The sequence below is a fragment of the Columba livia genome, chromosome 3, assembly GCF_036013475.1.
Source record: "Columba livia isolate bColLiv1 breed racing homer chromosome 3, bColLiv1.pat.W.v2, whole genome shotgun sequence".
Lineage (NCBI taxonomy): Eukaryota > Metazoa > Chordata > Aves > Columbiformes > Columbidae > Columba > Columba livia.
The window spans coordinates 14,367,962-14,394,184 of NC_088604.1; the positions used below are offsets into that span (position 1 = coordinate 14,367,962).

The 26,223-nt window shown below is 36.6% G+C and overlaps 1 long non-coding RNA gene across 2 annotated transcripts in view; it reads left to right on the forward strand.

Annotated features, from left to right (window-relative positions):
- The window catches only part of LOC110362095 (uncharacterized), a 140,961-nt gene that overhangs the window by 88,317 nt on the left and 26,421 nt on the right, over window positions 1-26,223 (forward strand). Inside the window, exon 3 of one of the 2 annotated variants that reach the window (XR_010471109.1) lies at window positions 25,259-25,407. This is a non-coding gene — a long non-coding RNA (uncharacterized LOC110362095). Of the gene's footprint in view, window positions 1-17,373; window positions 25,408-26,223 lie in introns of those variants that run through there. The other variant, XR_010471110.1, reaches the window with a different exon arrangement.

The window sequence follows — 26,223 nt, forward strand, 5'->3', positions numbered from 1 at the left end:
TTAGGAGAAATTCTGACAGGAAACATTTTTTTAAACTGTTTCAGTTTCCCTGTACATGTTATTTTCATGGTCTTGGAAACAACACATGAACTGTGAACAATTTTCTATATGGAGTAAAAATCTATGCTACTCAGTTGAAGCTGTGTATTATAGGAATCGTTTGACTGAAATATATCTGAAATTAAAGTTAACTTTTTTTTTGTTGCCTTTTTTCCCCCCAAATCATCATTCAGTTTTACATATTTATTTATTCATTGCTTGTGCCAACACACTCATGTTGTCATCCAAAGAAGTGACTTTTATAACACATCTGTACATGTTTTCAAATTAAACTGTCATTCTCATAAGGAAGTCAAGGTCAGCAAATGAATTAACTGATAATTAACAATATTTTGATAAACTATTCCTCTTTTATCTGTTTTCTGAAAATGTGTGTCTGTTTAGTGTCAGGCAAAGATATTTAGAAAATCTTCCTATGTACAAATAGTTACATAACAAGTACACTTCTAGCTCTTATACCTCAGGCTACATATGTCTCTCTGAAATTTAAAGCCATATGTCAACATGAATTTATTGTGTATTAACGATGAACCTCCCTCCTGTCATTCAAAGCGCTATCTCTCTATAGAAATCTGAAGAATATGGTGTCTAATTTCAGAATGAAATGAAGATAGCTTAACCACAAATTTCTTCAGACAGTTTGACTGGAACCAGCAAAACAAAAATTACCCATCAGTATCAGCAATATCCACTGCTTCAATACTAGGGTGAGACAAAGACGTTAATAAAATTCCAAGGACTTTTCGTGGATTTTTGTTTTACACGACATTTTGCCGAATACTTCTTTATCTAAACCAATATTGAAGAACTGGTAAAGAAGAGGATCAAAGATTTGATATTTCCAAAAACACTTTTCCAATTCCTCCTTTAGTATATAACATTCCTTGAAATTAATACATTTTCTATGTCAATATACTCCCGTAACTTCAGTGCCTTGTCCTGTCTGGCTTTCTTGCACCAGGGTTTCTGCAAATGAAGACATGTATCTGGAGCTGTAAGTGGAAATGTCATATACTTATGCAATTATATACTTTTTATATTACATAAATAGATATAATTTCTACTTACATTTGAGGATATTGTATATATAAATATACGTGTTATATTTTGAACAATATATTAATACATTGCAACTATATAAATACAGAGCTGACATTGCAACTATATAAATAGAGAGCTGAAGGAAATTACATTAAGTCTTTGAGATCTGTCCTATATATTTTGCTTTCTTTTACCTGAGTGGGCAGAGGTAGACATAAATATTTTCTTATTAACTTGTTGCAGTTTTGCAGGAATTATATGTAGTTTTATAGACTCACAAATAGGTGGCACTAGTGAATTCTAAATTTGCAGCAGTTTCCATGTTCCCAATTAGGAAAATACAAATCCTTTGTGTCCTCTAACATACTCGTGATTGGCCTTTACCACCAATAGCAACTTTGAACTTAGTTATGAGGGCTGAAACAGGGAGGATCCTGTTTTCCACTTCCAGGAGATAAGTAACTTCTATTGAGTGTAACAGGAGTTACTCACTTTTGAGTGTAGGAGAAGAGTGCCTACATGCTGCATTAAAATAGGAAAAAACATATTGCTCCTTGATATAAAATATGTCTATGGTAGCATAATGTATCGACAGCTCTTACGCGAAACCCGATTAAACTAGTTGGACCTGAAAAATTACCTGGCACACTAGAAATGTCAAATAGAAATGTAAATTTGAGTCATATTACCTGCTGGTTTGCAATGGGGTAACTTTCTAATTGTCAAAGTAATTAGGGCTATTTTACAACTGCTATCAGCACAGACTTTGGTTTATTAGTGTTTTATAAACAAGATTCTTCCACAGATGTTGTTAGGTCCCCAGGCAGTTAACCAGTCTATCAAAAACTCTTTGATGCTTTCAAGGAGGGAATCTGACCTCTTCCCACACACTGTATGTGCATATCTGTATCCAGGTGGGTATGTGCACACATGCACAACTTATGCATACATAGATATTGAATTAAATAGTATATACAAAAATTATGGTTTATTTAATTTGATCATACAATTTTAATGAAATTTTATCCTGTTTGTGTAGTAATATGACCAGGACTTCCTAGACAAGAAACAATGAGAATTTAAAGACACACATTTTAAATCTCTTGCAACTTTGGAGGTCATGACAGAAAATCTTGTTAAGTAGATTAACAAATTCAGTATAGTTTTGCACTAAGGGAAGACATAGAAACTTAGTTCTAAACAAATGAAACCCCTAGTAAAACTGGCACAGAATAATCAATACTACTCCATATTTTAAAAATTAGTTTTGCAACTAACTATGTGTTTGATAGATTAGTGATTTTAAACCAGGACAAGCTCCCAAAATATATTATTCTGAGAATAAAGAAAAAGGAGTTGAACAAGAGATTAAAATAAAAATCAGAACACAAGACATACTCACTGCGTGCACACAGCCCACATTAATGTAAATGGCATATGCACTGCAGCTGAGGGAACACAAGGAAACATCATTGATTAGAAAAATAATTCTTCACGGGTCTTCCTTACTATACACATCAATACACATCAATCTCTCTTGTGACAAACTGAGGTTTTGTCTTATGCATTGATGTGTATATTAACATATCAAGCAGTTTCTGTGTCACTTCTTTGAGTGTGAAGACAGCAGGCAAGGTCTGGTCGTGCCCATAACAGTAGATGCTCTCATCGTCTAAAACAGGGAGTCAGCTTTTAAAATATCTGTTGAAAATGGATCACATGTGTGGTGGGTTGACCGTGGCTGGATGCCAGGTGCCCATCAAAGCTGTTTTATCACTGCCGCCCCTCCACTGGACAGAAGAGACAAAACATGGTAAGAGGCTCAGGGGTCAAGATAAGGACACGGAAAGATCACTCACCAATTACCATCATAGGCAAAACAGGCTCAACCTGGGGAAGTTAATTTATTGCCAATCAAAAGTAACAGTAGGGTAACGAGAAACAAAAGCAAATCTTAAAACACTTTCCCCCCACCCCTCCCTTCTTCCCAATTTTCTCTACCTCCTTCCCCTGAGATGTGCAGGGAGATGGTGAATGGAGGTTGTGGTCAGTTCATCACACGTCTTCTCTGCTGCTCCTTTCTCCTTATGGGGAAGACTTCTCACACTCTTCCCTTGCTCCGGCATGGGTTCCCTCCCATGGGAGACCGTGCTCCCTGAACTTCTCCAAATGGCTCCTTCCCATTGGCTTCAGTTCTTCATGAACTGTTCCAGTGTGGGTCATTTCCATGAGATGCAGCTCTTCAAGAACAGACTGCTGCAGTGTAGGTACCCCACAGGGTCACAGGTCCTGCCAGGAGCCTGCTTCAGTGTGGGCTTCCCATGGGGTCACATTCTTCCTCAGACATCTACATGCTCTGGCATGGGGTCCTTCATGGTCTGCTCCACTGTGGACTTCCATGGGTTGCAGGACAACAGCTGACCTCACCATGGTCTGCACCACAGGCTGCAGATGGATCTCTGCTCTGGTGCTTGGAGGACCTCTTCTTCCTCCTTCTTCACTGACCTTGGTGTCTGCAAAGTTGTTTATCTCATACATTCTTACTCTTCTCTTCCAGCTGCGGTTCTGTGCAGTTTTTAGTCCTTCTCACCTATGTTACCCCAGAGATGCTACCACCATCACTGATGGGTTCAGCCTTGGCCAGTGGCAGGTCCGTCACAGAGCTGGCTGACATTGGCTCTGTTGGACATTGGGAAGCTTCTGGCAGCTTCTCACAGAAGCCACCCCTGTATCTCCACCTCTGCCAAAACCTTGTTGTGCAAACCCAGTACACACTTGCTCGTGATATCTCCAAAAATATGCCCATGTTTTAACTATATAGTTAAAACATGGGCATATTTTTATAGTTGCTGTCCCCAGCCAAAAATGTGCTAAAACCACTGCAAGAGATGATAAAATCACATTGCTTGAGCTCTTGACTGCATTTAACTTAATTCTCTCATTACTGTTTGACACAGTTTGTTATTTTTAGAAATGTATCCTGTTGTAGTGAAACTCAAAGTCCTTCTGAATTAACTAGAGTGTATGCTGCTATGTTACCTGAAAGATCTCTGCAAAGAAAATAAGAGAAAGTTAGCAGTAAAAATATTTGCAAAAAAGGATACTGTAGGAAGAATAACCTAATGATATATTTCATTTACTGCAGTTTGATGGGTCAGAGACACCACTAGAAAATTAGATGTTCAGGATAATGGAGTGAACTTCATTGTGAGTGTCACAGGAGTCTGAGTTGGCTGCAGCTGTGAAGTGGAGCTATTTTCTTTATCTAAACTTTAAAAAACAGGGAAACAATTTGAGTGCAGCTCATATATGGTTAGGGGAAGTTTGCAGTATTATTTCAGGTAATATCTATGAAAAAGTTTGGCAGAAAATAAAGAAAAAATAATCTCAGTGTTGAGAAGTGTTCACAATGCTGTGTCTTCAAATTTTTACAGAAGTGACAGATTTTTAAATGAATGCAATAATTTGAAAGTCAAAATACAAAATATGTCTGATGGATAAAAGAAGCATGTCTGTGTTGAAATCATTATATACAAAGAATGTTGATGAGGACGTAGCAGTGACAGATTATCAGGAGACAGAAATTGATGAAAACTTGCAAAAAAGCAGAGGAAGGGTTGAGTAAATACTATGAAGAGATTATAAGTAAGGACCTTCTAGTAAGAAACTGAGAGAAAGAAGGAAGAAAGGAAGGAGGGAAGGAAGGAAGGAAGTGTTTTCACAAGGAGCTGGTAAGACAGTCTAGCAGTGGAACATGTTGCCTAAAGAGGTGTTGTTTCCTTGGAAGTTTTCAAGATCCAGCTAGACTAAGCGTTAAGCAACCCAGTTTGATTCATAGCTGGCTCAGCTTTGAGCATGGGGTTGGACCAGAGACCTCCTAAGGTCCCTTCCAACCTGAGTTATCTTATGATATCTTATATCTTATATTATGATCTTAAGATCCCAGATCTGAGTGTTAACAGGTATAACTTGGATGCAAAAGTAACATGAGTGCAGTTCTGCTGCTGCAGAAGTGTATTTATAAATAGTGTATCCTTTATGGAAATAGCTATGCCTGGATTAATCACCATATGATAAATATAACTGCATTCATACCCACACTGGGGCAGCTACTCAGTCTTTGCAGAACAGTTAATACAGTCCACACTCCTATGTAAAGAAGACTCATATTGCCAAGGAACAAAAAAGCCACCACCATTGCTCTACTGTAAAGGAACAATTTACTAAAATACCATAATCATCCATCAGCTACTAATCTTTAAATATCAATAATTACTAAATGTTCTTGTGCCTGCTCAACTAAAGACAGGATATAAACACAATGCTAAATCACTTATGCAGTAAGTTACAATGTATGTCATGTAGCTTGAGTAAATACTGTTGTCTTGGAGTTCCCAGTAAGAACACAGAGTGACAGGAAGTTACATTGCCTTAAGTAGGAAAGCAGCTCCCTCATATTAAAGCATCTTTCTTCATTCTTAAGGGAAATAAATCTCTGTTTATAAGTTTGTCTGAATAGTCACATACTTTATGAATCAATTGCCTCTTCCAAAGTTAATCTGAACCCAGTAAATCGCGTTCAAATGCTGAATCTCTTTTGGAATGCTTTCTAAAGTTCAGGAAAGTTGCAAGAGAGCGTTCTTCAGACTCATATACCATCTCAAGTAACATAGTTTCTCAATACACTGCTTTGAAAATACAGGCTTATGTGGAAAATCTGCCAGATCCATTTACTCTAGCTAGCACTGAAATTCCCATATGATTCATCTTTCTACCTAAGACATCTTCCAGAAGATAAACTCAGAAACATTTAAAACACAGATTATGGATAGAAAATTTTTAGAAAGAATATTTAGGTGCAGGGATTAATGAGTAAGAATTTCCTATTTCCAATAGAAAAATCCAGAAGAAAATAAGAAGAAAAAAGAAAAAAAGGAAAAAAAGGATTTGGGTGATGAAACACAAAAGCTGAACACTTGTATATAAGGCAGTGACTGGGGAACAGTTTTATGTGTTTAAATTGGAATTTAAAAACAAACAAATCTATATGGTCTTAGGATCATTTAGATTGCAAAGGACCTCAAGGCCTCTGTAGTCCAAGCTTTTGCTCAAAGACTGGTCAGCACTATGGTCAGACCAGATTGCCCAGGGCTTTATTCATTAGGTCTTGAAAACTTTCAAAGATGGGAACTGCATAGTCTCTCTGAGCAATACGACTAATGGACAAGCAGCCTTTTGCTAGACCATCATCTCAGTGAGAAAGGTTTTAACTCATATCTGGTATGATTTTTTCTTGGTCCAATTTATTTCCTACCTTCACACCACTGTGAACAGCTTAATTTTGTCGTCCTGATCACTGCTCTGAATGAACTGCCAGGCAGCTGTTAGGTCCCCCAGAAGCTGTCCCTTCTCTAGGCTGTAAAAGACTGTCCATCAGCCTCTCCTTGTTTTGCTTTGCTCCCTGACTATCTTGGAGGCTACCTGATGAACCCGCTTCAGTTTGTCTTTGTCTTCAACATAATATTCAGGTTTTGAGTGTTGAGTCTCCTGACTGTGCTTCTGTTCATACAGCACAGGATGCTTATGGCCTCCCTTCCTGCCAGGGTGCACTGGTGCCACCTGTGCAGCTTACTATACAAGTTTTTCAGTAGAGTTTCGCCCCAACCCCTGTATATTTTTTCCCAGGTGAAGGACTTCAAATTTGTCCTTGCTGAGTTTTATGAAGTTCCTGTCAACCTTGCTAGATATCAAGCTCCAGATAGCATTAGCCACTACTCTTGAAAGTCCAAATACATGACCCTTTTTTTATGCATCTGATTGTTGACTCATCCAGACTAGACGGACATGACGATATTGTGACAGGCAGTGTTAAAGACATACATTTAGACTGCTCTAAACCTTGAAAGATACATAGTGTATAAAGGTATGAAAGTCCATTTATTGAGAAGTAAATGTAAATGGTTAGATATGTTTTAAAAAAAATTGTTTCAGTGTTATTGTATGCAACTGCCTTCAAAATAAACCATAAGGCATTTTTGCATATCAACTCATCCACACATTTTAGTTCAGCTTCATTTGAATTTGCCTCATGTTATAGAAGAAAAAGTTTTCTCTGTGTATCACTCCTAGCACACACACCAAATAGTTACGTTACTTGTGATGAACAGCAGTATCACAGAAAAGAGAAGCACTTGGCCACACCTTCAACCATTTGGGTCTTTACAACAAAAGATTCTTTATTAGGCTTTTTAAATATATTGTTGCTCATTCCTCCTCCAAATATTTTTTAAGAAAATACCTGAATGATTGTATCATTATGTTTTATCATGTCACTCTCCTCTATGAATCACACAATCTGCTTCTCAATGCACATTTTAGCAGAACCAACTGCCCTTAGTCTTTAGAATCAAGTTATTTTGTTCTATTTTTTGTTTTATCTACAAATCTCCAAACTATGTTCTTTGTTGTATCAAAGTGATCAAAACACCATGCTGCAGCTATGGAAATATTGTACTGAATAATAGGCACCCAAAACTATCCTTATATTAAGAGAAGAGTTAGAAAGAGTAGACGTCTACCAGCAGAAGAGCTTTGAACGTCCAGTACTTACCTGCATGAGTCAAGCATATAGTCAGATGTACTCACACATGCAATGTTCCTCAAAGTGAGAATTAGTTTAGCCATGGATTTGCATTTAGCATTTCAATAGATTCTGTTTGGCCACTACTAAGCATCAGAATTTTGCAAATATTTAATCCAAGGCACTGATTGCTTTGAAGCATTGCTTTGGGTGCACATCCCACTAACTCACACCTCTTGGAGCCAGCTACTGGCTCAAGGCATCCTAGGACTAACTACTTAAAGGTTTATGACAACATAAACAAGCATAGGCAAATCTGAGCTCCTCTGACTCTCAGGTAGTCAGGATTTGAGCTTGTTCCAGTTCAGGAGACCTATATCAGCATTAGCATTATCAGCTCAGACTAATGCAGTCTTTAAAAAACAGGGTATGTGAGCTTGAAATTAACGTCTGCTCGGTCCTCTTGAGTATAAGGCAAGTTGTGGTTGGACAGCCCCAGAAACAGCATGTGTGCTTGCATTTGCCCATTTAGCAGTCTGCAAGCAGTGCAAAATCCTATATACTCATGAGAGTGCCCAGGTATTAGACAATACATTAGAGAAAATAGCCAAGTGAATCCTAGTCCTGGTCACAAAAACCATTCTAATTTAAGGCATTTGTAAATTTTACTTTGATTTGTGCCTTCGTGGTTCTTTGGCCAGAATTCCTGAATCAGCAGAGGTGACAGGCTGCCTATCTCGCAGGAAGGACAGAAAGTGGTGGCAAGCTCCTGCTCTTCTCCAGCTGTAATTTCTTATCTATCATTTAACAACTCTAGCAATCATATTTTTGGTTTTGAATTTTAGCCATGTCAACAAGCTAGAACACCTTGACCATTACAGCAAATACAAAAAAGGGCATGTAAAGTTGGTTGGCTAAAGAAAGTTGGGCAGAAACAAGCCAATTGTGAAAACACTTGCAAAATTCACTGGGGAGCACTAATCTTCCACCTTTCCTGAAAACATTAAGACTAATAAAAGAAATAAATTATCAACACACACACACACACAAACAACAACAACAACAGAAACAACCACAACAAACAAAACCAAACAAAACCAACCAACCAAACACCAAAAAAACCCCACATAACCCTGAACCCCAAGCCAAAAATCAATCCCAACCCCAAAACCTAAACCCCACTATCATTCTAATGTGAACAAGAGGCTCTAACCTAAATAGTGTTCAGGCTTGGGCCCCAGAACTTCATCATTCATGAAGGTCCCTTACCTCATTTTGACCCAGTTTCAAGTAGCACTGTCCTGATCTCCTGGGCCAGGAATCCCTCTTACTAAGCAGCCTGGATACAGCTGCTGTGTTCTAAGGTTAAAGGATTTAATGGCATGGAACAGTCACCTCTCTGTCAGGGAACGCTTCCTGCCCTCTTATTTACAGGTACAGCTGTGAATTCAATGAGCTAGTAATGAGTAATGGTGCAATTTTGTGCTGGAAAGAGAGACCAAATGAAATATTGGATGATGAAAAAAGAAAGCTCTAAGCTGAAAGCTGTGGGAACTTGCTGAAGATTAGCAAATAAAGCTTGTAAAATTATTTCTGTGTTTAGACTAGAAAGTTTTGGAAACATGACCTGAGAAAAAAGGAACAATAGTGAAAGTTTTAAGGGAAAGCCTTTTTGAAAAGAAATCAAGAAAAACTGTTTTAAAGGCAGAAGATTTTCCATGTAAACAGAGACTGGAAGACAGAAGCAGCAGAACCAGTATAAGGTTGCTTCTGGAAGCGAGGAATAAAAATGGTACCTGCAGGGTCTCAGTCTGTTGCCTGGATTTAAAACAAAAAGGCTTCTTACAGTAGGGAATGTGCTCTGCAGTGTACTTTGTGCAGGATCCTGTCTCCATATCTCATATACTACTGAGAATTTCTTCTTCTCTGAGGCAAATTCTGCAGGAAGTCTCTGCTACCCCAAAACCAAGAAAATATGCTATTCCAAAGAGGTGGAACAGACGTGTTCTTTAGGGTGCTAAATAAGAAAATAAACAAAACAATAAATAATTACAAATGAAATCTTTATGATTTATGAACAGAACTGATGATTATCTGATGTATTTGCTCTGTGTTTCACACAGCATTATACCACTATTCAGACTAATTTTGAGAAAAAGTGTGTTTCCATTCACCAGTGTCTCTCCCCTGCCTTACTCTCTGCTTTAAAATAAGTGCTATTGATCAGCAGTAGTCTTTTCTGAAACTGGCAGAAAGGTATGAACCTGTCAAAGCTCTGTTATTAGGGTTGAATATGATTGGAAAGGAGAATTGATTCCTCCTAAATTTATATTCCTTAGCTTTTTATTGTAATCCCCTGTTTGTAACATTTCATTACACACCTTCAGAAAATATTTTTTCTTCTTTTCATTTAATTCTTTGGATTTTACTTCTGGTACCCTGAAAAAGCGACCATTATTTTTCCTGTTTTTGCTATAAAGATTATTTTGTATATATGAATTTTGAGCCAACTGAATCTTGCAAGTTATTGTTTTCTGGAGGAACCTGAGTCAGCCATGCCCAGATTGTTTTGTTAGCAATGTTTAAAATTACTGCAGAACACATAATTTTGTGAATGCATGTATCTTGATATCAGTATATAAATCTTCAGTTAGATCAGATTTATTTTAATATGAACACTGGCAGTTTCTGCTTAAAAGATTAAAAAAAAAGAAGTTGGAAAGAGAACCTTTTGAAAAAATATTTCTAAACAAGTGCTGCTGTTAAAAGGAACAGCCTGAAATAAATCAGAACTTCTGACTGCCCAGTCTGCCAGTGTTCTCTAGTGGCTGCCATTTAAGAGCCCAAACGACATGGTTCATTGCAGGAGAAAAATGAAAGTTTTAGATCTGAAGCCAGCTATTCAAATAGCTCTGCTCTCTCCAGTGCCACACTTACCTTTGTGTCAGCCAAGATACTTCAGCCAGCATATACATTTAGAGTTTCATTTAAAAAGGAGATTTCTAAAATATCTCTTCAAAAAGAGTTGTTGACAAAGTTTCTGTTTCCTTTATTGAGAATATGGGTAGGCCTAAATTATATCAGGCCAGTCAGATCATTTAGAATAGATCTATATAGTAATCATTCAAATATATTTGTATGTTTCTCTAACGTAGCAGAAGTGATTTACTAATGATGTCTGTGTTTCTTGAACTGTCCTCATCTCCATTCGAACCCAGAGGGCTCAGCACTGTGTCTGAACAAATATTATACAATGTCTCTTTTCCAAAACAAATGTATCTTTGGGTTGCCTGAAGTCACTATTGAATTCAAGTTGAGTTAGAAGACAGAGAGATGTTTAGAAATGCGAAAAGAAGCCAGCTCAGATTGGAATAATGAGCAGATGAAGCATGATTTTTAAAAGGTAAGGAAAGTGTTGCTTTCTTCCGAGCATCTGTGAAGAATTTCTTAACAAATGGGCTGAAGATTATAACTGTGGCAAAAAAAAATTTATTTTCTAAATTTTGAACTGGTCATGCATACGTAGAACTTTCCTCATTTCTCCTGTTTGAAGAAAAAATCTAGAAAAATGTCTAAAAATAAAAGTTCAGGATGTCACATAATGTTTTGTTTCACTTCTTAGTTCACCCATGAAACTAAATCACTTTTAAAATTCAACAGAGAAACAAATAAATAAAACCCATTCGGACTGTTGTTTATATTTAAATAGAATGAATTTTAAACATTTCTCACAATGTAGTTTCCTGAATATGTGATTTGAACTGTGCATACACGCATTGCTGGACTGGAGTCTATCAGAAGCATTTTTTATTTAAAAAAAAATGTACTGCAAGCAGTTCATTTAGAAAGTGAGATACCTGATAACTGTGGGGGACTTGGGCTGCTCTTTTGTTTTGGGTTTAAAATTATTCTGACTCCAAATCTAAAAATAAATTATGAAACAGTTTATCAAAAAGATGTCTGCTACATCATGCACAACAAAGTGGAGATCCTTTCCAATGCAACTTTCTGAACCTGTTCTAATTCTCGTTCTAACACTTTTTCACTTCTTTGCTAATGTTTTGCATCAGAGTACAATCAGGTTCTTAGATCTTTTGTCCTAATTTCATCAAAATGCTAATGAGCTCAGTTTGCTTGCATTTTTTAAAAAATGGAGCTGCTTCTTGAGGAACAATCTAATATGGAGATGGATATATATTTCTCATACTTTTGAAGTTCTATATAATTTCTCTAAAAATATGTTAGAGCAAACACTCTGGAATCTACTTTGCCTGTTATTGTAAAAATAATTTAAAGAAAAAAACATAATAGCAAGCAGCACAATAGCATTTAATTTATTTGATGACTATGATTAAATGTGAATGTCAAACTTGGAAAGGTTCAGAGAGATGTCAGAAGAGCAAGTTTGCTCTTTTGCAGGTTTATGTTCCTATGGAGAGTTTAATTAATATTTTTTTTTCTTGAATTGCACAGCTTCTATGATGATCAAAGAGAAAGGAAAGAAAAAAGCAATTAAAAAAGAATTGTCCAAAAATACATGCACACATTAAGAAACTATTGAACATTTTCAATAAAGGCAGAAGAAATTGCTTTCAGTCTGTAATCTTTTTCAACAGTATGATGCTGTTCCTCACTGAGCTTTGGGATTTTAAAGGCAATTGTTATGTTCAGTGGTGTAAATCCTGGTCCTGAGCTTGTACTGTGAACTTCCAGGGCAATTACAGAAAATTAAGGACTCAGGAAATAATTTTGTGTTGGTGGACACAGGTTGCAGGTGACCAGTCAGACTATATAATCTGTAAAATTATATCAACTGAACTGACTGACATTCATTTATTGTGAATAACCTATGAAGACGAGAAATATACTATAATTGTATTAAAATAATGTTATACATAGCAGCATTCTCATGCAGACACAGCTGTAAAGAATGCGTGATGGAGGTTGAAGATAAATAGTTTAATAAAACAAAGCTAGACTAATACTGGAATAACTAATAGATGTTTAGCAGTGAGGACAAAAAACATCAGACACATTACAAAGGGAATGCATAGGTTCACTGTCATATAATCACACTGTAGATATCTGTAAATCAGATTATCTATGACTCTAAATTAACACTATCCAAGTTCTACAAACAATGCAGATGAATAGGGGCTTTTAGAGTATGTTCCACTGATCTGCTTAAGGTGCTTAATTGGCAGTGACATAAAGCATGACCTAGAACATGTATTTCTGGGTTAATAACATGTCAATTAGGCAAATGTTTGTCTCTGAAGTCTTTTAGAGCAATATATATTTTTCATTTTTACCTATAGAAATCTGTTTTAATCCATGTCTGAAGTAAAAAAAAAAAATAATATTATTGGTAGAGAGGATGGTGAAATAAGGATCTAAAAGTTTTAGAACTAGGATTTTTTTCCTAATTGAGATGTTCCATTTGCATAAAAAACAAAGTATGCATAAGCACAACCACAAGAGCCACCAAGCTCCCAGTAATTTATTTGCCTCTGGCCTAAAGTGTGTTTAATTATTCTATGTACAGAAGAATACTTTTAACAAGAGAGTCTGAAAAAAAAAAAAGAAAAATGGGTAATACACAGGGGGAAAAAATGAATATTAAAACTTTATTTAGAAAAACAAACAACACCCTCTCTCCCCTCACAGCCTTCATCCCAAAATCACCTGAGTGCACTACCCAGTAGCTGGCAGATTTAACAGGCTACACTGCTCTGAAAAAGTTGCTTCTTCAGGTAGTCAGGACAGATCCCACCACTTGTCCTTCAACTGCCTCCTGGGTTGCCTTGTAGTGTATCAACCCTGGAGACTCTGTGTGCCATCAGGGGTACACATGTACCGGAAGCCAGCCTTGAGTCTCAGGAAGAAACTCAGCAACCTGCCCTTGAGGCATACTCAGCAAGCAGTCTTAGGAACAGGTCTTTAAAAGTTGATGCTTGCATATATTTTTTTTAATTTTTGTTTTAAATATTCTCAAGCAATAAATTTCGTTTTAAACATTATTGAAAGGCTGAGGGAGATGGATCTCTTTAGCTTGGACAAGAGGAGACTGAGGGGTAACATCATTAATGTTTACAAATATATGAAGGGTGAGTGCCAAGAGGATGGAGCCAGGCTCTTCTCGGTGACAGCCAATGATAGGACAAGGGGTAATGGGTTCAAACTGAACACAAGAGGTTCCACTTAAATTTGAGAAGAAACTTCTTCTCAGTAAGGGTGACAGAGCACTGGAACAGGCTGCCCAGGGAGGTTGTGGAGTCTCCTTTCTGGAAACATTCAAAACCCTCCTGGACGCTTTCCTGTGTAACCTCCTCTAAGTGTTCCTGCTCCAGCAGGGGGATTGGACTAGATGATCTTTTGAGGACCCTTCCAATCCCTAACATTCCGTGATTCTGTGATTCTGTAAAAATAAACCTGGAGGTTCTGTTAACACACACCATGTTTTCATTTCACCAATCATTCAACTGTTTTTCAAGTTTGACTCAGTGCACATATGCATTTTTTTTAAATCATGATATAATTTTTTAGTCACCAGTGAACCAAAATGTCAGTTATAAGAAAATCTGTTAAAAAACAAAACCAACAACTGTTCTGTAGGAAAATTGTTTCTTAATACGTGTCAGCTAATGATGTGATTCTGTATAAAAATATTACCTATTTCCATTCTGAAAAAAAAATAAAATTCTATATTATAGAATAGTGTGTGTTTCTATTATCCATGCAAATGTTTAGTTGTTTTAGAGATTATTAAGCTCTTGAACATTGTAACGTATTATGACAATGAGTTCTAGAGTTAAACAAATTTCCACTGTGAAAAACAGATGTCTGGTCATCAACTGTAAATCTGTTCCTATCGATTTACTTTAATTTCACTTTTAAAAGGGTAAATAAAAGTCTTTGAGTTTACTGTTTCATTTATTATTCTTACAGCTTTATGTGTGTCTCTATTGTGATGTCTGACTGTCTTTTCAATCCTTTCTTTGTGGTAATAAGTAAGTCTTTCATTTACATCTGCAATCACTTTTAACAAAAGCAACTACTAAAGCAGATTAGTTACAAATAAACCTTGGGATGAAACCAGAGAGAAAAGTGCTGTAGGAGCCTTTATAGATTTAAGAATTATAAAGAACAAGCCCTCAGGTAGGGATGAAATGCTTGGATTCATAACTTCTTTAGTGAGGATTCAGGTAAATTAGAAGAGAAGGAAGACATTAAGACTCTTGTGACAGTTATCAGCCCTTGATGATGTGGCACTCTGTGGTCCATTTTATAAGAAGGTAAGCATTGCTTCATTCTTCAGTGAGTCTGGCTGCATGTCTGAGGCATCAAAACGCCCAGGTTGAAAAGCTTTCAAGAGCAGATGAACCTCTAGACCCATCATGCTGTGTCGAAGTTGTTGAAATGAATTTGCTTATAGCTAAGTGAATTGAGTTCTGACTTCCTGACCTCTTTTGATTTCACATCCAATGTCAAGCCCTGACAATACTGCTGCAGGTAAGGTTATTTTATTGACATTCCTCAATAACATGAGTTTCTTCAAAGCACTTCTAAAATGACAGTTTTCATAACCTGACAGGAAAAAATGTGCAACTACAGCAATATCTGTGATTGCAGATATTCAATCAGAATTCTCCTTTTTTGACAGAAGACATTAAAAGAGAGCAGCTGCAGGGAATAAATCAGTTCTGTCCAGTTTTATGATTAAAGAAGTGCTCCCAATAGGAGAAAATGAGGGACTCCATTCCCATTTTATTCTTCTGGACACTCAGAATATTCCTAAACTGGCTTCTGCAAATATGCTTATGATAATAATATAAACAGAGTCAGAGCCCATTTTCTGTCTTTGAAGCTGTTTTAGTCTAGCTCTGTGCCTATGAATTGTCCTGGAGATTTTACCTGAGGCAGAAACTGTTAAAAGTTGTTCTGACAGTGGCTAGTCCCTTGCGCTGCCTAATTTACTAGTACATGCGTACAGCACAGGTGTGCTAGAACAAGTGCCCACAAGCAATTTATAGGTATTTATGTGGTACTCCTTCAAGGCTGATTTATTTGTGTAGGCACCAAGCTGATAGAGCTGGATCGCTATTCTTGGTATAGGCATTTTTCCTCTATTTCAGTTTGTCATTAATAAACAGGATAGGAGGGAGGGGGATAGTACTTCCTTTGTCAGTGTTAGTTGTTTAAATCACAAGCCATAGTAGAAATTGTTTTTTCTTTCTTTGCACTTGAGAGATGCTAGGATTTAGATCACAGCTGGGTGATTTGAGATGCTCTGGTGCTGCCGTAGCCTGGCTGATATTAAATAAGGACAATTGAATACTTTTTAGTTTCAACTTAGAAAAGCAGCACCTTTGGCTTTAAATAGAAATCTGTGTAACCTGGATGCAATGAAAAAGCAGTCCATTTCCAAGTTAAGGATGTACCTAACCCTCTTAATTTCTGAATACTTTGAAGCCATTCATCATGCTCAGCAGGAAGTAATCAACCTGGAGGAAGTGCATAATGCTCTGAACACAGATGGGGTTTCAGCTGAACTTAGTTTTCCTGTCATGGATCAGTGTTGCTGATAAAATAATTAGCTCAGGCATATAATTATTGTTAGTGGTATGTGTTGTCCCTGCCATCGGGTGCTTTGCCCTGCTCTCAAGCCACACAAAACTAATATGGAGCAAATGATCTCAGCAGGTCATCTGCTTCATGTCCCCATTACAATCACTTTTCAAGACAGACTGAACACATTAATGTACTTTCATCAATTATAATTGTCTCTAGTACCTCAACAGAATTAAAGACAAACAACCACACCTTGACACTGATATTCTAAGATGGAAATGGTAATTGTAGCTCAAAAGTATATTTATATTTTTGCAATTGTAGCTAAATCACTAGAGTAACAGCAAAAATAAGAACCTTATAATCATACCATAAGAAAGCTCAAACAAATAAACAATAAGATCTAAGGTCCATGTTAACAGTCTTTGTGTGTAGTGTGTTTCGTACGCTGAAATTCCATACTATTTATAGTTCATACTGTGAGAGCTGAAGTAATATATTGCTTTGACCAACCTGTACTTCAAGTATATTTATGAAGTAGGTTTCTATTAATGTGAGAAGTCAGATAGAAGTGTCTACATTTCACAACAGATGAAGCCAAGATGAAAAAGAGGCTAGAAAATATCTATTTTTTAAGAATACGTCTTGAATCACCAAGGTGATTCTCCCTCCCCCATTTGCTAATGGAACACCACAAGGTTCCCACTGCATGTTGAATTATAGCATATTCACTTCTATAGAGGAGAACTCAAAAATGTTCAGGAACCAAAATGGCCATGTGAATCACCATGTATTCTGAATAAGCTAAGATTTGTAAAGACACTATAACAAAATAAAAGGTTTCAGTTTTATACTTAATATCTCAAATTCTCTGATTAATAATATCCTTAATTTAGTGGCATTTACCTCACCGTTGTTATACAATTTCTGTTGAATTAGATGAATTTCTACAGTAAATTGGCAGATCCACAAAGACTCATGTGTTGCCCTCTCCACGGTTCTTTCTGAGACAACCATCCACTCTTTAAACTGAATGGTGAAAGAATCCTTCCCTGCTTAAATAATTAAATGTTTTAAAATAGCACACAGGAAAGAAACTAGACAAATAAAGATCTTGCTGCCTTTTTTTTGCCTTTTTTTTTTTTTTTTTTGATCTGTAGTTTAAAACATCTCTCCAAATCTGATAGATGGAAAAGATTTCACTTTTAAATGTATACCTATATCAGGATTTTATTTTGAGGTGTACATTTAACATTCTGAGTGTGTTATACAAATTCTACCACCTTAAATTCTAGTTTTACAGTGTAGGTGCCTAGGCTTGAAAATTATCTGTATTTATTTGTTCACTGAAAAACAACCAACTACATAAAACAAATGAAAATACTCATTTCTGAGTATCTGTTAAAAGCATCTGTCAGTTATTGAATCTCATCTATGAAGGAGGGTAGGCTGTGGCTCTTGCAACAGGAAACATGTTGATAGAAAGGGAAAAATGCACTGAGGAAAGAGGAAACCTAGTTTAGGGGAGCTGTTACATGGGCAAACTGATAGCAACAGTACAGTGTAACACAATTCCTTCCTCTAGTCTTATAACTGAATGACTCTTAATGTGCGGTTTGTCAAAATGCACTGACAGCTACTGCTGGACTAGCTTAAATCCCAACAAGGCACGAGTCCCAGTATGCAGAGTAATGCACAAATTCATAGAGTAGCCCTGTATCCCAAGGGTTTTCTACTCGGGTTTACACAAGTGTAAGAGGGACACGTTAATGGAGAATGAAAGGACTATTAATAGAATAATATTCTTTGGATGGAAATTGGTATGAAATTCATAATGAACTTTTACTGATCACTCTTGAAAGCTACCTCTTATAGCTAAGCTTCCTGTCTCTTTCCCTAATGAATATCTTTTTTTTTTTTTTTGTCTATTTGCAGCTTTAACCAATAGTAAATGTGGGAGGATACAGTTCAAGTCACCATCTGAAGTTTTGTGGAAGTATCAGTTAAATTTAACCATTTTCAAGAAGATGAATAAAGAAAATACACTGCTGATAGAAAAAACTGGCTTGAAACTACTCACAGAAATAAGAAACAGCAACATTTGTATTTTTGGTGAAAGGAAATAACTTTTGAAATAGGAGACAGGCTGCCATTTTGATACAAGGAATGAGAGTTTTGTTTTGCCATGAAAGTTTACTCAAACTTAATACAAGTTACATACATTTAAAATACATGAATGACCCATTCTGTTGGAAAATTCTGAGATATAACGTCATTTTTTACTAAATGTAATTGGTCAAGTCTGACTTTTAGTTATTTCTATTCTAAGTTAATTATGAAAAGAAAAATAATAATGTTCTGCCACTTAGTGAAAAGTTCTGCTCTTTTAATGCTACTTTAACTCAGTTGTTTAGTCCTTCCATAAGTGGCAATGTTCGTAAAATAGATATAACTATTTACATTTTTCTCAACATCATAACAAATATGGGTATCTTTTAAGTATAACTCAATTCTATTTCTTTTTCTACAAAACTGCAAAATTTGATGTCGAGTTCTAAAATTCAAAATGACACAATGATCATACATAACAAGCATTCTAAATGTATTGTGCAGCATAATTACTAGATTCTTTCTCCATTTGTCCTTCTGCTTCCTGCTGGCCTCTGTTGCCCACCAGTGAGTTACACATTTAAGAGGAGGAAAGAAATCTATTGACTGTGGAGTTGAATTCAGTTAATATGCCTCACACTAGCAGGACAATGCATGTAACACAGCAGGCCTAATTTGCTGTCCATCTCTGGGTATGAATGTTGCCACCAAATGTCTGCAGTCAAGTCGTTTCTGTTACACTGAAGATCTGTGGTGTGGGATTGTCTGCAAAATTTAATGACCAAAGTTCTTTATTTGAAAAAGTACTTTCTTACAATGACATTCTGCTTGGGCCCCACAAGCATGTGAAGTACTTAAAAAAGTAGATCTACTGAAAAACATAAAAATGCAGCCTGTCATAATATCTGAAGCACAGCATAACCAATGAAACCACCTTCTAAAGGATCAGCAAAGGAGCAGCTTTGAGGCTTTTTTATATAAATATATATATATTTCCTGGGAATAGGTTCTTCTAATTGATTGCCAAGTCCATGAGAACAGTTCAGTACATTATTTGCTGGAAGCAGAAAGCATGGTTGTGGTTTTGAAAGGCGAATTCTGCTGAATGTGCAAGGCTAACATAATATTTAAAGCCAAAAGAGAAATTCAGCAGGGGAACTTCCTTTTTCCAATAGCTGCTACAGTAATCAGAGACCTGTTTAATGGCTGGTTTATCAAAGGTGCTGCACACTCTCTGCTCTATTAAATACCTTGTTTTCATAATGCTCGTTGCTAGAAGCACTAATCATTCCTTTATTTTTACTTGGACCATTTACACTGTGAATTCACTGTGGAGAGCAGGGGCAGAAAAAAATCTAGAATTTTTTGAGTTGCATAAACCTTTTGTGATCATTTATTAAGAGAGAATGATTTCAGCACATCCACATAGACCTGTAATTTTCCTAATTCTCTACAATATTCTTCAAGTTAAAACTCTTTGCTGTGATCATTCCAAGTTCCTTTGCTGGTTTAATAAGGGCCAGGCAGAGGAGGATGTGTTCTGTTTCACACCTCAGTTCACAATGTACAATAAAGTAGCTGCTCTTTGGGCTTGAGCAGAGCTACTCAGAAAGTAGGTAGGTTAGACATATTCCAGAATGGTTCAGTCTTCTTTAAAACACATAAGTATAGGAGGAGAAAATAAACATCTGTGTTTTCAAGGATAGTTGATGGAGTGGAGTCATTTTAGAACATATAATTATATGATGAACTGCTGATATTAATAAATCGCAAGTAAATCAGTACCCAGTTCCTATGCCTGAAAGAGTTGAAAAAATAATCTACCAGGCATTTGTGTTTCTGATAGAAAAAGACTATAGCTGTGCTGTTAAAATGAAGGATGTCTGGACTTGTGGACAACTAAAAAAGTATTTTAACCTCTGAAAGAAAGTGGTAGCATTTAAATCGCAAACTGTCTGAACTCCTGACCTTTGCATGGTTCTATTAGCTAAAGTGCTGGCTGGCCTAAGCCAAAATCATAGTAAACACCTATAAACAGTCCAGTTTGGATGTCTGGAGCATCTTTCCTATGAGGAGAGACTGAGAGAGCTGGGTCTGTTCAGCCTGGAGAAGAGAAGGCTGACAGGACATGTTATTTATGTTTATAAATATCTCAAGGGTGGGTGTCAAGAGGATGGGATCAGACACCTTTCAGTGGTGCCCAATGACAGAATGAGGGGCAACAGGCACAGACTGAAGCATGGGGGTTTCCATCTAAATATGCAGAGAAACTTCTTTATTTTGAGGATGACAGAGATTGTGGAGTTTCCTCTGGAAAAAAAACTGCCTGGAAACATTCCTGCGTGATCTGCTCTGGTGAACCTGCTTTAGCTGGTGTGTTGGACTAGATGATCTCCAGAGGTCCCTTGTGACCCCAACCATTCTGTGATGCTGTGAAATGGCCTGAGGAAACTACTGTAAACAAAAGTCTGCAGGAAATCACTCAAAGGTCTCCCTGGAAGGAAAGAATCCACTTGGAAGACAGCAGTTTACTCAAAATAAAAACCTCTCAAAATATACACACCAATTTCAAGTGTGTTTGGATTTAAGGGTGTGTAATCCTGTACTTTTAATTCAGCTGGCAACTCGACCAAAAACATAAGGAAAATGTCAGTAAGCGATTTTAACAAATCCTGAGACTTTGTTACTATGCACAAACTGGAGGCATGTCTAATCCTTTCTAAATCCAGTCAATTCAAATGAAAAACAATACATATAATTATAAGAAATAAAGACACCTTCAAGGACACAGGTTTTGACAAAAGAGTTATCTAATATTTGCAAACTATAATTGGTGATGATAATGGTGACAAGATGATGATGATGATGATGAAGAAGAAGAAGATAATAATAATGAAAGAAAACTTCATTATGTAAGAAGCTTTTCAGTACCCCTGGGATGTTTGAGTGGGTAAAATGCCAGCACTAAGAAATAACTACAATACATTCAAGAAAACAAGCAATCTCACTAACAAAACAACAACCACAAATCCCAAGATCTGAGTGTCTTTTGCTTTGTGGCATATAACAGTAAAATGATGACCAACGAAATTATATTCCTCTTACTCATCATTTGTATAGCATAAACCATGAAAATGTAGCATTTAACAAAACTACTTGCACTACTGCAGTCTGAGGATGGTGTTCCTGATGGTACCAGCACTGGAAACAATGCCATTAAAAACTGTTTGTCTCCTATGGTCATTGTTCCTATAGTTATGTGAGCTGCCTGAAGCCTGAGGTCAAATTTTAGCAGTGAATTTAGAGACAAAATTCCTGGGCTAAACCAGGAAGTAAAACTGTCTTAGGATTGTTAAAGAAAGACAAATTGAGAAGCATATTGTCTTTTATTTTTAAGTCATTACAGAAAAAGTAAATACCTTGGAAGCCAAATAAAGAAGGGCGGAAAGTAGGCTGATGATTGTGAATGATTTAATAGTGAGTTACATAAAATGCTGAGAACATACTCATAGAACTATTAAAGTAAAAGCAGGATTATTGCTAGCTGCATTTTTATCTCTAGTGGCTGAATTACACTGTATGATTATTAACTAGTACACGACATAAATCTGGCAGCTGCTACTCAACTTTACCTGACAGCATTCAGTATCAAATAACATGCTTTTCTACACTATTTTTAAATATCACTAGGGAAAAAAAAAAAAAAAAAAAGTTCTGTTAGCAAATAATAGAAAAGGATTAGCAAAGCTCTTTGTTTTCCAGTTCCTCAGTTGAGTCTGCACCACAAAAGAGAAACTGAAAAAAAGGAAAAGGAAAACTAGACATGGTTATTCCAGCACCTGTAAGAAATAGTTTAAATCAAGACAAAATAGCTATGAAGACAAAGTAGTTATTTTTACCTATCAAATTTTTACATATCAATTTTAACATATTTTACATATCAAATTTGCTATTATGCAGAAGGAAACAACCTCTTATCATAGAAGCACACAAAAAATCGGGTCAGACAGGTAATCAAGTCAAAGAAAATTTATTCTAACCAAAATCATTCAGCAGAAAAGCAACTAGAATACGGGTTTATCCAAAATCATTCAACACTCGGACAACATTGTAAACCAGAGGTTCAGGATGCAGGTTGGGATTTGCTTCCTACATATTCAACACAGGCTCAGGGGATCCCCAGTCTTTGGAATGATGATTCCAAATGTGCAATTACTCATAACAGAAGGACTCTCAAGGGTAGCCCAGAATACACAATCTTTCACTAGTAAGGTGAGGACTTTCAGTCCTTGAGGAAGTTGCCTTAGGCGAAGTCCTGATCCAAGGGGAAAGTCCTGGACTGCAGACCAATTGGTCCAAGGAGGACCAACTCAAAATGAGGTCTCCACCTGGCTCCATTTATACCCTACTTAGATCAGATTTGTGGTTATATATGGCCAGTGATCTAGAAACTTCTCTTGATTGAGTTGTTTCACTTACCAAGGGCCCTGTCTGTTGACCAATGGACATGTATTAATAGATGACCATAGTGGTTGACCAGTCTAAAAGTTTTTGGTGTTGTCAAGGAGTGATGGGGTGCCCGTGCCACATCCCTACAATAATTAAAGTCAGAATCTTTTTTCTTCATCCATTAAGTATAGTTTATGCATGTATAATTCACAAAGATAACCCCAGTCTCCAGTAAAATGTTGCATATTAATTTAATGCCCTACTTTGAGGCTGAATTTAACTTTGCAGGATATGGAGAAGTAATCACAGACCACTAATTAATAGTTTCATTATCTTTTTTCCTTATCTGTGAAGGTTTTTACAAAATTAGCTTTTTTTTCCTCCCTTTTTTAGGGGTAGAAATGGATATTTAAATAGCTGTTTCCAGCTGCAGTTCTGTGCCCTGGTAGGACTGAACATCTCTAATTAGGTTTATATAGACCTTAGCCAAATTGCTAGAGTAGTCTTTTCACTGTTTTCTATGCAAAAATGTAGGCCCCATCAAGATTACACAAAATTCTGTCTCACTTAAAGCACATTCCATTCCACTCCTGACAGAAGTGTATGTGCTCCATTAACTGGGTGCTTGCTTGCCCAAGTGACTCTGTGTTCAGCAGGAGTATTGTTATATCTAATAGTAGTCTATATTGTTTAAAAGAAACTGTTAATTCTAGAAATACCCTGAAACAAATTTAAATAAATAACACCGCATGTAGCTGTTGGTCAGATCCTAAGACTTAGCATCATAAGATCTTAATAGACCACTTCTGACTCTACTCAAAATAGTTTGGAAAGGCCAGTTACTTCATATAGTATCATACTACCTTAAGGTTAAGATAATTCAAATACTTTCATAGAATTAAGTGATAAAAGTGAATAAAAGCTGGCATGTAATCAGTGTGCAGTAGAATAATTAGTCATAACTTCATGTACTATCAGTGGCCAAACTATCCTTATCCAGACATTATACTAAGCACTTTAAAAATGAACAGGAGTAAAAGCTTTCATTAAGGCACACCCCTGGGGCAGGGAAGGAAATCACATCTGCATAGATCCTCTGCTAAACATAGGTGGATGGTTGTCATGTTTGAGATGAACAAACAACATAGACCAAGTTCTTCCAGGATGAAAGTAGATGCCTTTTATTGCCACAAGTGCATTTTTATACAGCTTTACCAATTCATGTGTCTCTTCACTACTGGTTACAGCAGTTACAGCAGTAACATCTCATTGGCTATTTTTGCTATCATCAATGTTACTCTTCTAGTCCCTTCTCTCTCACAGGTACACCTTAATATCTCCGGATACTCCTTTACTCCCATCTTTCTCATGGGTAGGCCTTAATGTCTTCAAGGCTAATTTCTGTTCCCATTCCCTCCATCAGGGAATCCATGGACCCACCATAGTTCCCCACAGATGATAGTCCTACTCTACCTGGACACAGGACACGCAGTACTGATTCGTTCAAATGGTGCATGTAGACCAGCTCTTGGCAGTGGACAATGTTTTGTTCATTCTCTTGTTGATTTTTCCAACAGAATAGCTAGTACTAATTTTTCCTGCCTATTGAAATGGGACATACTATCCATGTAATCCATCTCCTTCCTGTATCCACACTCTTCTGAGCTTCAGGTTCTGGGTACTTCCAGCTTAATCAGCCCCATATTGTTCATTTTCACTCTCATTGGTAATGTCCTCATCTTCATTCACAGCACCCCATTAGCTCCCGTATTGTATTGATCTCCAATCCCATGCACAAAACATCTTTCTCTACTGCCAACAAACTCAATGCTTGCTGCCAGGGCAGCTGTGTGCTCCCTAGCACAGCTCTGCTGGCATTTTGGAGCCAGCACACACCAGCACTTGCACACTCTGGTGCACTGCTGTGCTGTCTTGCTAATGATGGGTCCATGGCAGATATGGAACAGAAAGTTTAAGAAACTACATTGAGATGGTGTGGGATAATGTTTAGTGGGGAAAACCTCTTTCTGATCAATAGTAATTAGAAGACAGTGAAAATGAGAGTTTTCCCAAAACCTTCTTTTAAAGAGATGTATTAAAATCACTTTGGGTATTCACAATAGCTATGAAAAAGTGAGTGGCTGACTGGATTGTGCAGAGATTTAGCCTTAGCGACATACTCTGGGTGGGAAAATTCCATAAAGATAACTATGTGGTGTGTAAAAATAGAAATGTGTTCATTTATGAGATTTGAATTTACTAATTATGAGAATCCTTGAGTGTGCCTTTGCTTTTGCAGAATGAATTAGAGAGACTAGAAATTCTTGATTTATATAAGTCATTCACCATGATAAATACAGATAAAGCAGAGAGAAGCAGGTAGAATGTATATAGCTAGGGCTGATAAATACAGGAACATAAACTTCTATATGCACTTTTTCCTTACAGAGCAGTAATGGGACCACAGCAAAAAATAAACAAACCACGGAACATCTGCGCTGTAGTGCCTCACTCAAAGTCTTTAACGCAAGTGATCTTTCAGTCATGGGGCTGTCTCTAGGAGTTCTTAACACTGAATATTGGGAACCAAGATGAGGGTAAGTGAATCTCATTACTTCAGTAGAGTAACACTAATTTATTAACACATAATATACTCAGATTTTCAGATTTCAGAGCTAAGAAATCCTGTCTAGATAAGGAATGTGTTGCCACAATGACTATACCAATGAAGCTTCTAGATGGGAGAGCTTACAGTGGGATAACAGCTCTTGAAACAATGCTTTACATTGCTTTTCTAAGTGAAAACTGCTATATCAAAAAGTTTGTTGTTTGGGGATTTTTTTAGTATTACCTCCTTTTCATGTCTTTGTGTTGTGGTTATTGTTTGACTGGCAAAAATAAAGAAATGAATGAATGAATAAATAAATATAGTTAAAATAAATATCTGTATCAATCTGTATATACACACATATATAAAAATATATATGGCTGTACTAGATAGGTAATTAACAATAGATAATTCTGGCATTATCAACATATTAAAGCTACACAAGTATTTAAGTGCATCTTAGTCCAAACTTTCCAGTTTAGTAATAGGTAGGAAGAAGAATGACAAAGAGCTTTTAGAACCCCATCACAGACTATGCAAGGCTGTGAATATCATCATTAGTATTCTGATTTATACCTGAAAGCACATTCAAAGCCAGAAAAGAAATTTAGTACAGGTGTCAGCAGGATTGATAAAGGCTTTTGTTCTGCATCCAATTAGAGTCAAACAATTTAGCAGAGATGATGATCTTAACCTGTTCAAGAATATTGAAAAGGAGATATCTTTTAAAATTTAAACTACATCTAATTGTGAAGACCTAGGCGAGTAATGACATCTATTTAATTGAAGACCCTTGCAGTATTTT